The following is a 16,561-nucleotide window of genomic DNA, read 5'->3' as shown; positions in this document are numbered from 1 at the left end:
AATGTGGTGGAAATATATCAAAAACTCAGCGCACGCCCATGGGGCGGCTCCTGGAGGAAATTCAATTTGCGAACTTCAAATTGTAATGGCCACCGATAAAAAAATGTTTAAGACTACATTTTTTCAAGACGTAATGTACGCATTCTTCTATCTCCGTTTGCTGTTCGTAGAGGTATAAAAATAAAGATCGACTAAAACTGCTTTCTTATTTACTGCCGAAGCGAAAACCAAAAAGAATATTGTGTTTTAGTGTCGTTCAAAATCGAACCCACAACTGTAACTTAAGTATTATGTAAATACAAACTAGTTTTATTAAATATTTTTATTAATAAAACAAGTGGAGTTGAGACAATGTTTTGGTAATTCCATAATATGTTTCGGTGGGTTATGCTTCTTAACAATTAAGAAACATATTATGGAGTTAAAGTATTTTATTTATAAAGGGGAGCTCTACAAACAAGTCAAAAAAGCACATATGGATTCACCGCTATCTTTTAATGGAATATTTTGAAACAGAATCTCTAGAAAAAACGGTTAAAAAAAACGAAAGTTTGGTTAAGATATGTCGAGGATGTCTTCACAGTGTGCCCCCATGGAAGAAACGACTTGGATATGTTGCTTAATTTTCTCAATACACAATATACAAATATAAAATTTACAGTAGAATTTAAATAAAATGGTCAACTACCCTTCCTGGACACACTAATTAAAAAAAAGTAGATGGTTCTATAGGACATACAGTATTATGAAAAAATACGCACACTAACAAATTTACATGCGAATTCCCACCACCATCCGGCATAGATTAAATCGATAGCAAACTCTCTATTCAGCAAAGCTACAGTTTTGGCCAACTAAGAACATATTAACTCTTAACCGTGAAAGTCGTATTTCAATCTAATGGTGTCAGAAAAGAAAATCTAAAGACATCAGAAAAAAAGAAACAAAAAAAACAGAAAAAAATAACATAGGACATGCACGTCTTTCATACATCCGAAGGGTGACGGAAAAGATCGGAAGAACCCTAATGAAGCACGATATCCAAATTATTTTTCATTTTACGAACAAAATTGATTTATTGCTTCTAAATGGAAAAGATCGATTAAAAATAAATCCCAAGGAGTGTATAAAATTTTGTGTGCAAATTGCGAAAAAAATTACATTGAACAATCAAATAGAAGCATCGCACACCAAGAGAATAAATACAAAAATGCTGGTAAAAAATTCAATAATAATTATGCTCTGGCTGAATAGTTTCATAGAAGCCCACAAAATTGATTTAGCAGCATAAAGACTGTAGCTAACATTAAAAATCTGAATTCGAAGATACGTATTGATACCATTAGTGAAAAAATACATATTTCAGTAATAGCTCCAATATTCTGAATTAAGTTAGTCACAAAATCAAACTCTTGCTGTAGAAGCCCCTGATTTGACGACTACTGATATATAGAGTTCCTGTATGGTCACGCATATCCAATATTATATTTTGTAAAATAAGAGTAATCCTAAATTAATGCTTAATAATTCTAATGAATGTTGACTCTAGAACTAGTATGTTTAACACTAATAATGTACACAACACTGCATAATCCCAATAGATCATTAGCTGTAACCATAAAAATAATATACTTTTTATCTTAGTAAAGCAGTTATTTATATGTTTTTTTTACACTATTTTGATGACTTAATTTATAAAATGTTTTTAATTCTACATTTCTTTGAAAAGGAAATCAACTAAATAAATAGCGAATATGTTTAACTATTTTCAAATTAGGGCGAATAAAATGATAAATTTCACACTTAGATACACGGATACTAACAAGTTTTAAAAGCAAAGATACATTTTATTACAATATATATATTAAAACAGTTTTAATTATAAATTACATACGATTACTATTTATTATTAAAGAAAATATCAAATACGAAATTACTATCTATAAAAAATATGCATTTATGTATTCAAATAATTTTGTTTGCTTAAGAGTGAATCAGAATATACATAAAAATAACTACATTGATATACATATGGGTCAGAGTAGATAAAGATATTATTATATATTATAATATATTAAACAAAAAAAATATTGATGAGTCAGCTCTATACGTCAGACAATTTATGTGAAACGTTTTCCGTTTAGTACATATCCCGTATGAAACGAACAACCATAAAACACCAATGGCTCAATGTTGCAGCATCACAAAAATCTGTTTGCTTTGTTAGGTGACATCTCTCCGAGGCGCGTGTGTATATAGGGTAACCAATAAAACTACCCTACATGACAGACCCTTTGATAAGTTATACCGCCTCCGTTGTCCCGTAGTATTGCCGAAAAAAGGGCAAAACAAAGTACATTTGGCCTTCTTAACAGCCCTCCCAAAGAAGGGTCAGAAGAAAAAGAAACAAATAATGCAGGGGTGCCACCCCCGGCCGCAGACCGATACAAAATAAACTTGATTTATCAAGAAACTTCCGCCACGACCAGATGCGGCCAGCCATACGAGCTAAATTATCAGATTTCCCTGCAAGAAAAATAACGCGGGCCGAAAATGATCATTACTGAATTGGTATATGTGTGTATGAGGCATTTTTGCAAATTTGCTATTTTGGGTGACCCACAATAAAAAATGTATGTAGGCAGAATCTGGTTGAAAACGTGTAAAGCAGCATGGAGAAGAGGGGGTTGAAATATTTGTAATGCGTTCAATATCGATATTTTTGTCAAGACTTAAGTTACATATTTATGTACAAAAAGTTTTGTAATAATGCTTAAAATATTTTTGATATCGCCAAATGATATTTTCGTTTATAAGTCTAATGATACTTATTTTGTACACTACATGTTGTATTCAACACAATTTTATTAAAATATAATATATCATTTACAGTAAAATATAAAATTTATATAGAATAAACAATAAGTTTAAAATAATATCGAACATAAATTCAATAAGAAAATAAGTATTATTATATTGAAATAAAGCAGCAAAATATATAACTTTATAATTTGTTTATACTACTGATTTAATCTCTGTATTATTTTATATTTAATAATTTTACAGATTATTTGATGATTTATTATATATGTACACATATTATATATTTAGGTCAAAAGCAGTTTACCAAATGAATACAAGTCAAATTTACTAATGTTGGTTCGTTAAAATATAAATTAATACGTGACCTAATTAAATGATTGCGTTAATTTTGGAAATGAACGTACATTTTGTTTTAACTGTGATACTTTTTATCAGTTTTTTCAGATTGTAATCTGGGGGTATTGATTATGGTACACTATTCGTCTCAGTCTATATATATATATATAGCCTGCTTCATTTTTTTCGATAATATAAAGTGCAATAAATCTTAAACACATAATGTGTAAAATAATAAATGTTTTGCTATTAAAATAAATAGTAAAAGTAAAATAGAAGAAACAATATGTTTTCTTATCTTATACAATGAATCATAGTGAACTAGACTCCAAATAATTACAGATTTAATTAAATATCTGTCTAATTAATATTTTAATAGAAGATCGCAGTAAAATACAATATAAAACTGTATTGATAGGTATATAAATGAACAATAAACCACATGGATAAATACAGTGACATAAAATCTAAAATCGAATATATGTAGCTCTATATACATTCATGTGGTTTATTGTTTACTTAGCAATCACTATCTTATATGCGAATTCCATGATTTATAGGTACACTCGGATTGTATTGGTATTTTTGTTAGGCACTCGTATTTTCCGATTTTTTCATTAATAAACATAATTTTAACTTGAGTTACTGATCAAAAAAATATTATAAATGTATTTCTATTTATAATGGCAAATATGATTTTTACCAAAATTTTTATTGTTGTTTCTTTAACAATTTCTAACTTAATAAATTTATCTGAAATAAATATTTGGCTTATAAAATTTGATGATCTTCTAATATTATTAAACTATATTATGGTTTGAAATAATTACCATACAAACATAATTAAAATTTATGAATTTCGCAATTTTTCTTGAACTAATTTGACGATATCTGAAACAATTAGTATTGAATTTAAGTTAGAACAAAGCTAATTTATAAATTAATTTTCACTCTCATATCTGTATATAGTAAATTGCAGTGTTAAAAATTATACAATAGTTATATTATTTATATATTTTAGATTGCTAGCAAATAAAAAGTGTTTTCGTTACGTCCCACGCACGAACATTTTCGATTTTCCATACATTAAGTTACGAAGCGCGACACGAGCTAAACAAAAAAGAAGAGATTGCTTATTTGTCGCTTGTTGGTGTTATAAGAAAAAAACAACATACACCCATGATATTTTGCTTCAATACAAGCAGATGATATTTTAGGGAACCGCGAGGTGAGTAAAAGTATCTTTTACGACAGAGAAAGGATGAATAAGGAGGACATATTTTTCGAAAATAAAACATTTTTATGGGGTGGGTGTATTATGATTAAGTATATTTTTAGATAAAGCATAATCTGTGAAATATATTACCGAATATCATTTTAGTGAAGGTTATATAATATATAGAATAAAGGATATAATATAATAAATAATGTTATCAATAAGAATAATTATTGTTTAAAAGCACGATCGTAATGCTTCATTGATTTTTTTTTAATACTATTACAAAATAATCTAGATTGTCATCACATCAGGTAAAAAGTCCTGCATCTGTCCCCCAATGAATATTGACTGCTGCGTCAGACCGTCTCAATATTGGCCGAAGGGGGTTGTCGTGTCGAATCAACCCCACAGAGATGGCACCCCCGGGGGCGAACGCCCATCCCGTTTCAGCGAAGATCACACCCAATCCGTGTACGGGCGCACCCCACCTGAAATTGTTTATTTCTCATCCAAAGCTCCGCTTTATACCGACTTCCTCTGTTGTCAAATAGACTTTTATTTACCCTGCGGTTTCCTAAAATGTCTAACCGATTCGTCAGTCGTTTTTAAGTGGGTGTATTTGTATTTAAGTCTCACTCTCTCTCTCTCCCTCTCACGCAAATACACATACACAAGCTAATGTAAATAGTGATATCATTAATAATAATACTTAATCAGTGTTAATATTGGATTTTGCTAATGACATTTCCAACAGAGCTTATTTCAAATAAACGGTTAGATGCTAATAGATATGTAACAAGAGTACACCAAATGATCCTGATGTGAGCGAAGAAGTGAAAATAATACGATATAAATTGTACCTAGTCAAAAATGTATAAGCTTATCTTATGCTTTTATGACACGTGTTTGCTTATTTTAGTTACACGTCATACGTGAACATCATCCTAACGAAAAGCTTCTTAATGAGTCTTGTTTAAGAAATATGTTAAGCTTTGATGTAAACAATATGATTTTTTAAAAACATATAAAAAATAATTATATGGTTTCTAAAATTTTGTTGTATTGTAGATAATTGTTATTTTTTTGAGAAATAAAAGTTGTAAAATATATATCATATATACATATATACACCACCCTAGAGTGTAAGGTTTTCTATCCAACTATAAGACTGCACTAAAAATTCAGACCGCGTTTGCGACAAGCAATGAGGTCTGGTTTAAATAACGGCCATTCGATTTTTTTTCATATATATTTTTTTCTGATCGGTTAAACCTTTGTTGAACGCTAAGGCCAGAGTGAAAAAAATGCCAATATATTTCACTCCCATAAAATAATAAATTCGCATCCAGACACGAAAAACTTTTAGAATAACTTTAATTAAGCTTGTTTTAATATTTTAAAGCGATAGCGGTGTAATAATATTTATTTTATAATTAATTTTAGCTTAAAACGCCTTCGAAAAACCAAACAAACTCTCACCCAGTGTAGCAGTTTTTCGATATTTAGATTACGAGTAAGCATACAGCTTTTTAATTGAATTTAACATATTTTTTATTCATTGAAAACACTTACGTGAGCTTAATAATTATATTAAATATAAAATTAAAGTAAAAATAATATTGTTTTTAAATTCGTTTTGAATTTAAAATAATATTATCGATACATTATTAAGTAAAACTTACTAACATTCGGTTAATTCAGTGATAATATAATATAAATACATATTGTAGATATACCCTTAAAATTCATTAATACATGGGTTTCTTTCTTATAAAACGGCAACCTTTATATTAATTAATTATTATTTGTATTAATTAATTAATATTTAACAAATTGAAATCAATGAGTTTCAAATCGTATTTACATTATATCATTTTTGTTAAAGAGTAAGGGATTTTATTGCAACTGAAATAATAATATATATAAGCTTAAATGTAAATAAAAACCATTATCCAAATTCAGTATGGTAAATAATATAATAACAATAATCTAAGACTTATAAGTTAACAAAAACAAGGAAATTGCTTATACAATTTAGAATATGTTTTTTTAAAACCATAAAAAAAATATGTATGTAAATAGTATATTAGTTTATCGTATTAAAAATATATTTAATATATATTATTAAAAACATTTTTGCTGAAACAATATCTGTAACAAACAATGGCTGTTAAATACTTTATACAAATTATATTTTTTATAGGATATCTTAAATGAAATATTTTATCTAAAATAGGTATATTAAAAAAATATTTTGTATCGTTTACGCCATTTGAGATAATTTGTCTCAACTAGGTATATATAAATTAGCAGCTCGTCGATGGCGTAATATTAAAATTTTTCTTAATTATGAAGCGTTCTCATGTTAAACAGTAATAAACTGTAGTGAATTTTTTTTATATATTACAAGGAAAAAAACAGTAATTAGATTAATCCATAGTATATACATATATAATATATTATATGATACTATTTATATACATATATTGAATATTTTATTACAGATTTAAATCCAGTTAAGTAAATCGAAAGTAAATTAATTAGGTACTAAGACTTTCCTAATAATATTTACCTAAATAGTTTACTTTAAAATATTACCCTAATTACATAAAGATCCCACGTTACATGCACATTTCATATATAGTTGTTTATAATGTGATATAATATGCACAAGTGTCCAACGACTTGTGTATTAGTGTCCAGCAAAGCAATTAGTAAACTTTGTCAATCCCAAGAACTTAAATTGCTTGTCCCTCAGGCACAGGTTAGCAATATTTGAATATGACGACGGGCAATTTCTTGACTTAAGGGTTAGCTGGAATTTTTAAATGAGCTTTACAACAAAAATATATACTTTTTGTTGCCCGAATCATAACACAAATTATTTTAGAACAGCAAACTATGACAAAAAATACAAGCGTTTTTATTTAATCACATATACTATGTTGCTATTACAACTAAATACAATGTATATGAGCAATATAGAAAATAATTATTCCATAAAATAAAATGTTTGTACATTACTTTGCGAGCGAGCATCGATCAGGACCATGAACACCTTATGAATGTAGAAGATTTACATCACATTAATGCCCAAATAATTTTTTAGAAAAAAATATGGATTTAAATACACATATTTCTCAAAATAACTCCTTGTTAAATAGCATTAATTTCTAACGCGTATTTTAATGTATGTTCGGTTTCAGTAGCGGATTGATTTTCGGTCGAAATTTGAATAAAAAAAATTTGGCTGGTTTCTATTGCTAATGACCTAATACCAATGTACATATATAGGTATATGTATATATTTTATATATAGAAAAGTTATTAAACATACCATCGAAACTAATCATAATAAATTTCATTGTATGAGCATGTGTTTTGATATAATGTGTACCTGTCGTAATGAAGTTAGAAATAATGTGTTTAGTTGTTTTGAAAGCCTGATTCATATAGCTAATTTCTTTATTAGACTTTATGTTATAAAATATACAAATTTATCATCAAAATTCTAGTTGTCAGTAGACGATATTCTAATTCAAAAATCAATTGATGACCAGAGGAAATAAAATAATATTTTTCCTTGAAATATAGATCCAATATGTGATCCGAGCGAGGTTGGGCTTTAGCGGCGTATGTTATGACCACATTTGTCTCGCAAACCAGAATCCGAAAGAAGAGGGTGAATGTAGGACGAAGGATGAGATGAAAAGTAGTAGAAGAAGAAAAAACGACGTCCGACGCAGATTTGCGACGGAGAAAATCTATTCTTTTAATGCGTCATAACTACACTTTATGTGTATTGTCTTCTCGGTGTTTTCCAGGGCATTTGCTGGTGCTTGGGTATTGCGTAAGGGCTAACAACGAAGTGGAACTTATCCCGCGGGAGATGAATAAATGTTTAGACATGTCCTATAAGAGCCATGCCTTGAAATAATACACTTTTGCCGAAAGTCCTTTTCCAAAAATAACACAAGGTAAACGTACATCATTTATATCCACTCGCACACTCAAGAGAGCGTAATATATTTTCATAATATATATGTACATAAATGTAGTGTGTGGTTGTTATTAATTATATTATAGATAGAATAGATAAAATGAATAAAGTAAATAAAAATAGGACATGCTTACTAACTGACCCTCAAGACAATATAAATTCACCCTTCGTGGATGTAATTGACTTTCAACTTGAGGGTAGTTTGAGACAAAGCGCGTAACAATGTTTATTTCTTTTATTGAATTTATTGTAATTGAGTTAGGATTATCTTTATAAATCTAACTCAGAAATAAAACATATGTCGATGTTAATTTCAACTTTGAGTTTTGGTAAATTTTATTAAATTATATATAAATTCCTATAATTCAATTTAAATATTTTATTCTAATGTAACTTATTTATAAAATTGCTTAATTTAATTGTTAGATTTAAATTTATTGTGAATAATGTATTTATATTTTATTATCATATAATAGTTTTTGCAAGTCAATATTTTACTAATTTTGTAGTTAAAATTATGTTGTTCGAAATTTCTCTACTGAGAATTTCAGATTATATTTTCAAATTGAAACATTTTTTATGGAATATTGTTGTGAATGAATTTTGCCATTGTTTTTGTAATTGTTTATATAATATAAATATAATTCTAATTATTATTTTCTTAATTAAGTTTTATTTTATAAATAATTATAAATTATGAGCTGTCTGTTTTTCTAAGAAAAAAAAATTTAATTACGTTTTTATTTTTTCAGAATGAATACAAGTACTTAAATAACCAAAATAACAGGTAAAACCAATTATTATTGTGCTCATGCTTTATTCACATGAGAGAAAACATTCATTTAATCGTGAAAACGATTGTTTTAAAAATAGGTTGCATTAAGTAAAACATACAAAAACTTTATAAAGATTACTTCAACCAAACCAGAAAACCTTCAGACTAGCACATTTATTTTATTTTTATATTAAAGTGTTATAGTTTTATTCTAAGGAGATATTATATTTGTAAACATTATTTTGATTTTATATTGTCTGTATATTTGCAGGCGTTTAATTGAATTTAACGAGTCTCTATGCTTATAAAACGTTTTGTAAGCGATCGTTATTTTAATTCCAGCAACAATTAAAAGCATCCCCCGGCATGAAAATCGCATTTCGCGGGTAAAAACATCGCAGAGATGGGTCTGTAGCTTGGGGTAGCAATATACACATAGTCAAAAATAGCATACGAGTCCCGTGTGTATCGGATAGTTTCCATTGGTATGGATCGGATAATGTACCTACGTACATCCCCCAGCTGCATTGTTGTGTGCATTGTACGTAAATATCGGATGCATTCGCTGTAGCCCACATTTTAGTTTGCCCATTACTCGGTATCTGCAGCAGCAGAGCACACGACTCGAATAATGCACCAAGATGCAACACGATTGCGCATGTTGCCGAGTAGCGAGTGCCCCCGAGATAAATATTCGCCTATACAAAGATATGGAGGGCTGAAGATGAAAAAAAAAGGAATAAGCCAAAGGGTGAAGTGGATAGTGAAGTCAGACGATTTATGAGCCAGGCGTGCGTTTCAATTTGTTTGATCCGCAATATAGAATCATAAATAACTGGCTTTACGAGCGTAGAACATCTGGGCGCTATGTGGAATAATTCATAGTTGGTTTTTAAAGAAATGTTGCCTCATCAGACAACGTTAAATTGCGTCATATAGTGCTTTTATATCGTTTTTATTTATTTAAGAAATCTGTGTGTTATATACACTGTCACTATGGACTGTCATTGTTAACAAAAAGAAAAAAAACCGTAATGTATTTTTGTTATATAATGTCTGTTTTCGAGTTTCTATTTATCGAAAACATTTTGTAAGCGAGCATTATTCAATTTCAGCGAGAATAAAACAAATTTCGTCTTATCAGACAACATTAGCCGATCTTAATTTTGTTAAAAAAAATGATTAAAAAAATATACAATATATGTATAACATGGTTAATAGATTATATAAATTTAAAATCACTGTTAATATAGAGTAAATGTAGGTGTATTAATCCAATACAATTCCTTAAAAGTTTTAGGTATAAGACTGACTAAAAACAGGTATACACAGGTCGTGGCAGTGAAATTAAATGTATTTGTTACGGTCTTATAGGAAATTATTATTTTTGTTCGCATTAATGGTTTACTTTGTGGATAATCAGACTTTGCTTGGATAAATGGTAATTGCAATGTCATGTGCATGCACAGAGTTGATTTGAATTATTGGAAATAAACACATTGATGTTAAATTTGCGTACAATTGCTTAGGGATCTAAATTAACAAGGAGCGTATTGCTTTGTCCGAATTATGTTCTATACTAAAAAGATAAAACATGAGTCTGATATTTTCTACAATATGAACGATATGAATGTTATTTCTGTGGTTCTGATGTATATATTATAGTTAAAACTGTTTATTTACACTAGATTTTATATTGTAAAACGAATAATATAATAGATTCTGTGGCAGATATAAAAAAAACTTTGTAATTTATACTTATAGAATATATAAATTACCATCTGTGAAAGAATAAACATCTTAAGATCAAATAATCTAGGAAAGATTAAAATATAAGGCTGTCTTGCGAGTATGATATTCACTCTCAAAAGATCAAATTTCATATTAAAAATAAATAATTCCTAAGATTTTAATAAAAAAGAATTCTCGCTCCACAAAGCTGGAACCAAAGTTAATAGAGACTTCACTTACACCTATATTTGAGTAATATGTTTTATTTTTAGGTATTCTGTTATATATTATGTGTATTTAATATGGCATTAATAATAATATAAAAACCATGTTATTATCTATGTAATAAAATATATGCACATACTAATACTTAAAATAAAAAAAATAATAATTTGTGACATATTATAAATGAATTATAAATGTTTTTTTTTTAAAAGTAAGCTTTTATGTTTATACTCGTAAGTAATTTACCTGGCAATTTAACTTATATCTAAGATTTCACAAATATTATCTAAAGTGTGCTTTAGAGCTAATAGTAGGGGCGTAAACCCAAACATGTCATTTTTTCTCAATTATAAATAAAGATGAAATGGATAGCTTTCGAACTGACTGTGTTAACGCATGAAGAGTATAATCTTATTTATTTTAATAATGGGTTATAAAAATATAATAATTAAGTTTTGATAAGCAAATTAATATTGCAGCGCATTTTAAATAACAAAATTATAAGAATTGAGAATTGCATCTTCACTTAGGTTTGACACGATTAGGGATATTTTTTGAATATATACTACAACATATTGTGTGATATAGACTATACATTGTGTGTGAATGTGTGGTTCATGTCCTCATTCTAATAAATGAAGTAATTTAGGTCGATAAAAAATACGGTCCCAATCAAATGGCCGGTCTTAATAATAGTTAAGTCACTGAAGAAGGGCGTGGAAAGAAAATTGGATGTCGCAGGATATACATGTAGATATAATAAGATAGAAATGATGTCAGAATTCGTTAATTATACTTATTGTAATATGATTTTTTATTCCTGAGATAAATTAATTATAGCGTTAACAGTTTACTTATTATTTTTTTGTAGTAGATGAAAAAATAAGAATGTAAAATATATACATATATATTAATATTGTAGGTATTTGTATATTACCATAATGAAATATAAATTTCTTTAGAAAATATATAGTCGAATAAATTAATTTAATACACATTTATATTAAGAATAAATTATTATAATTAATTAAATACTTTTTTTTTAAATATATTGTGTTTAATGAATTATTACATAAAATTTTAATAATTAATTATCCGTAAAATATGGTTTAAACAATATGCTTCATAATTCGCGAAGAGGTAAAGGGTTTCATTGTGATATTTTTAATTAAATTGAATGGGGTGTATGGGGAAAAAATCAGCTATTCGCCAAACGTTACCAAACTTTCACGCAGTACTAATAAAAAAAGCGTGAAACAATTCGTTTTCATAAATGACAAAAGTAAAAATAGCGTAATGAGTCTCGCCAGAATTATTGCAAAAGTTGCCGTCTCCGCGGACCATGGCGTGGGCGGATGAAAAATGGGGAAAAAATCTAAAAAAAAAGAGCTTTCCCCGATAGAAAATAGTACACCTGCTCATTGATAATAATGTATATTACGTTTGAAACACCTATATATACAGTCTGAATTAAAAGTAACAAAAATTTATATATTATATACATTAAGTGATAAATTAAATGTATATGTATAATTTATATCAACGCTGATTATAAATATTAAACTTTTATGTTCCTTCTTTACTGCGTGGAATGTTTACTTGAGAGCAAAATTGTTCATTAGTACAACTGCATATCTGCGATAAAGGAAGAATTTAGCACTTTTGAAAAGGCAAGGTGTGCACAGCCGGAAGGAATTCTCCTTCCCTACCACCGGAAGTCAGCAGGATGCAAAGTTTGGCTTTGCAAAGTCAACGTCGTTCCGTGCTTAATCGATAATTGCATCTTGGCACGCTTAAGGTTTCAAAAATATAATACAGAATGTTTCATTAGGAAGTTTACGATTTAAAATTAAATAATAATTTACCTCTACAACTTTATTTATAATTGATTAACTTCAATAAAATTTTACATTATGCTAAACTTTTATTTTTATTTATAAATAAGTTTTATATTATCTTTCGGTTAGGTTAGGTTGGGCTGCATGCCTAATTAAACTTTAAATAAGATATTTTGTAAAAGTGGTAATTGTGATATTTTAAAAGGTATAAAGATAGCATTGTTCATCAAAATTTTACACATGCACTGTTTTGATTGTTATTTTTTTTCTTGAAGGTTTATCAATACAAATCAAAAGTTATTAACGCTTTTGGCATCAACGTTTGTCTGGAGACATCACACACAAGTTTAAAGCCGGTTGGGAGAAGAGTAGACGCCAACCCTCGTCACCGACTTGGTGACAAGCTAGCGCCAAACTGTCTTTGGCCAAGACTCAAGTTTGTCATCGGTTGACAAAAATATAATGACACCCTTTCGGGGCTTACTCCCTTATTCGCATCCCTTGCCCGCAAATTCAAATTAGTCTCTTAACGTACACAGGGGATATTATAAAAAAATACGCACGCTTTAATTGAGATTACCCGCTGATATTAAGTTATCCAGAATTAAAATTAAAATACAATATACATACATACTTGGGTGTTTTTAAATGTAATAACGATTAATAACTTAATTTCACAGTTTAAATCGAAAAATATAGTTTTACACAGTGTTCTTAATAGAATTTAATGAAATTGACATTTAAAACCGTTAAATGTCAAGTTCAATATTAAAGTACATAGTTTGTTGTAAGTGGTAATCAAAATAAAGTTATCTTTCTGTAGATTGTGGACCTTTGAAATACACATTTTTTAAAAGATTGCTGAATATTTATATTATACATTTATAGGACTGTTGTTTAATAAACAAGCATATTATGCACCGAAGAAGAATTAGGTATAAAAATGCCAAATTAATGAACAATTTTCTTACATTATGGTGCAATTAATATATTTCGCTTCGTCTGACCCTTTTCCAAAAATGCTTGCTCGCAAATGATTTTTTAAAATGAAGCGCTGAAAAACGGCGATCTTAGGAAAATTGTGAAATCACATTTCCAATCACAAAAAAATGTATTAAACAATTTAAGTAATTGAAAAAATAAAAATATTTTTTTATTATGAACACGCAAATAACTAAGCCATATATTTTCAAAGTATTTACTAAATTCAAGTTTTTGTCGTTTTTTAATAACCTTGTGAACTAAGCTTATCTCGATCCACGCTTCGGAGGGTTAAACTTGATAATTTTATATTTATTATTTATTTTTTGTACGAGCATAAATAATGTACTTTTACTCGTTCTTGAGCTTTGCGTCGAGCAATAGGCAACAATCAATCTCAATCCGCCTGCCAAAGTTTGCTTTAAATGGATAAATTAAATAAGTACCAGAAACAAACCATTCGCATGGGAAATTTTCAACCCGTCAAGGAAAATCCAGCATTACCAATCCTCCTCTCTCCTCCCTCACCCTCATCAACCCTCGGGTATACAAAAAAGGTATAAATTGAAAACCTTGAATTGCTTAAATAATAACGAAAACACATAAACAAAGTGAATCGTTTCGTCTCTCTTAAATTGAATTTCGTTTGATTGCGCGTTGAATATGTATATATACATACTATACACTACGAATATGTTTGTATTTTTTAGCAGATTTTTTTGTTGTTCTAGGATTGGTGACCAAGTGATGTACATTTTACATTTGCCAGATGGGCTATTCGATATAATTAAAAACCATTTGTATAAGCAATGCAGTATCAAGCAGCAGTTAAATGAAAAAAGGTCGTAGAGCCTCGAAGATGAGAAAATCCTCAATTGGAATGGTGATCGGTTAAAAAGCCTTCATTTATTGATAGATAAGGTCATTAACTGACATATTTTATAACGGTTCTTGGAAAAATGAAAGCAAAATGCTAGATCATAGCCTATTACGATGGTATTTAACCTAACTTCTATTTCATTCTTTGTAAAGAGATCAAGTCTTAAGGTGTTCGTCAAATAATAACGAAGAATGGTTAAAATAATGAATATTCAACGCAAGGCTACAAGTGTTTTTTTTATTTTTTCTTAAATCTGGTTTAAACGGAAATATGCGCAAAACTGACAAATATTTTTACTTTGAAATTGATATCTTTTAGTGCCGATTGAGTAACGCGTTTGATATTAAAACACTTCAGAACCATTGATAATTTGGTTTAGCCAAATAATGTAATAATTACGCAAATTACAAACGCATTCTTCGTGACCGAAATTCCAGGAAAACAGATGGATATGCGGGTATTGAAGACGTGCTTTTTTATCAATAAAATACATATAGAATGATTAAGATAGTGGCAATTTTAGGTAATTGTGTTACACAAATTGAGTTTAGAACCAATCTAGAAAGACAGGACTTTTTATGAAGATTTTTTTCCGCGCATGAATAGATATTTTATATTTCATTGTACATAGATATTTGATATTATAATATATATGTATCTCGTTATCAATGTGAAAATTGAAAGCCATTTTTGTTTTCTTCTGTAAGCGACATGTTGTCGAGCTTTGTGAAATTGTACATAAGTATGACTTTTACGTAGGTAAAAAATGCTTATTATAAAATCGGCAAAAACGGACCGAGACAAATAAATAAAAAATTACGATTTTTATACACGAATTCGGCTAAGGCCGAGAGAATATTGCGCGTCGAGTCATTGTGCAAAAAATGAAACATACCGGTATTTGGCACACGTGATATTTAATTAAGTGCTTCGAATAGAAAAAGTGAGCAATTTAAATTTAATATATTACGTGACCCAGTTTTGCAACTTTTATAAGTTGCAAAAAGCTTCTTGAAAAGATATAAAATTTAATTAGGTTTCATATATTAATATTCGTAATATAAATAAGTGAAGTAAATATCATAAGGTTATTTCGTTTTTAATTGATAAATATGACAAAAAAAAAATATATTATTTTTATTAAATAGGATGTTGTATTATTTTTATGAAAAATATAGTTTTAATTTACACACATAAATATTACAATATAAAATAAAGTCAATTGTGCAAAAATTTATATATATAGAACGAAATTAGAACATCAAAGATGCCCCGATTAGAATTTATATATTCACTACTGTGAAATCTATAAATAGTTATTAGAGCAACGGTTGCAATATTGTCTTAAGAACTTTACCAAGGCACTACATTACAATAATGCAAAATATTATTAAACATAGAATTTTTTAGCGTTTTTTTAACCTATTTCAAAATCTTAAGTATATAACCTTTTTTACATTAATAAATAATAATATATTTTGATAAATTAGGGTTAATTATAAGCGTTTTAGAAACAAATTTACAATCAATAAATTTTTTACTAAAAGAATAATACTATTGATGATTTAAAAATTATTTTGAAACTGAATAATATAAAATTTTAAAAATGTTTTAAAGATTATTGATTAATGCTGTATATATATTATACATACTTTTAGGATTAATGTATGTATGCCTATTAAAAAATGCATGCTTTATGTGATTTTTGAAGTAATTTATCATGTATATATATATATTATATAAATGAAAGCAT

The sequence above is a fragment of the Plectrocnemia conspersa genome, unplaced genomic scaffold (genome assembly GCF_051122295.1).
Source record: "Plectrocnemia conspersa isolate PC_06_02 unplaced genomic scaffold, ASM5112229v1 ptg000011l, whole genome shotgun sequence".
NCBI lineage: Eukaryota > Metazoa > Arthropoda > Insecta > Trichoptera > Polycentropodidae > Plectrocnemia > Plectrocnemia conspersa.
The sequence above is the reverse complement of the archived record's forward strand: the minus strand, read 5'-3'. Positions refer to the sequence as shown.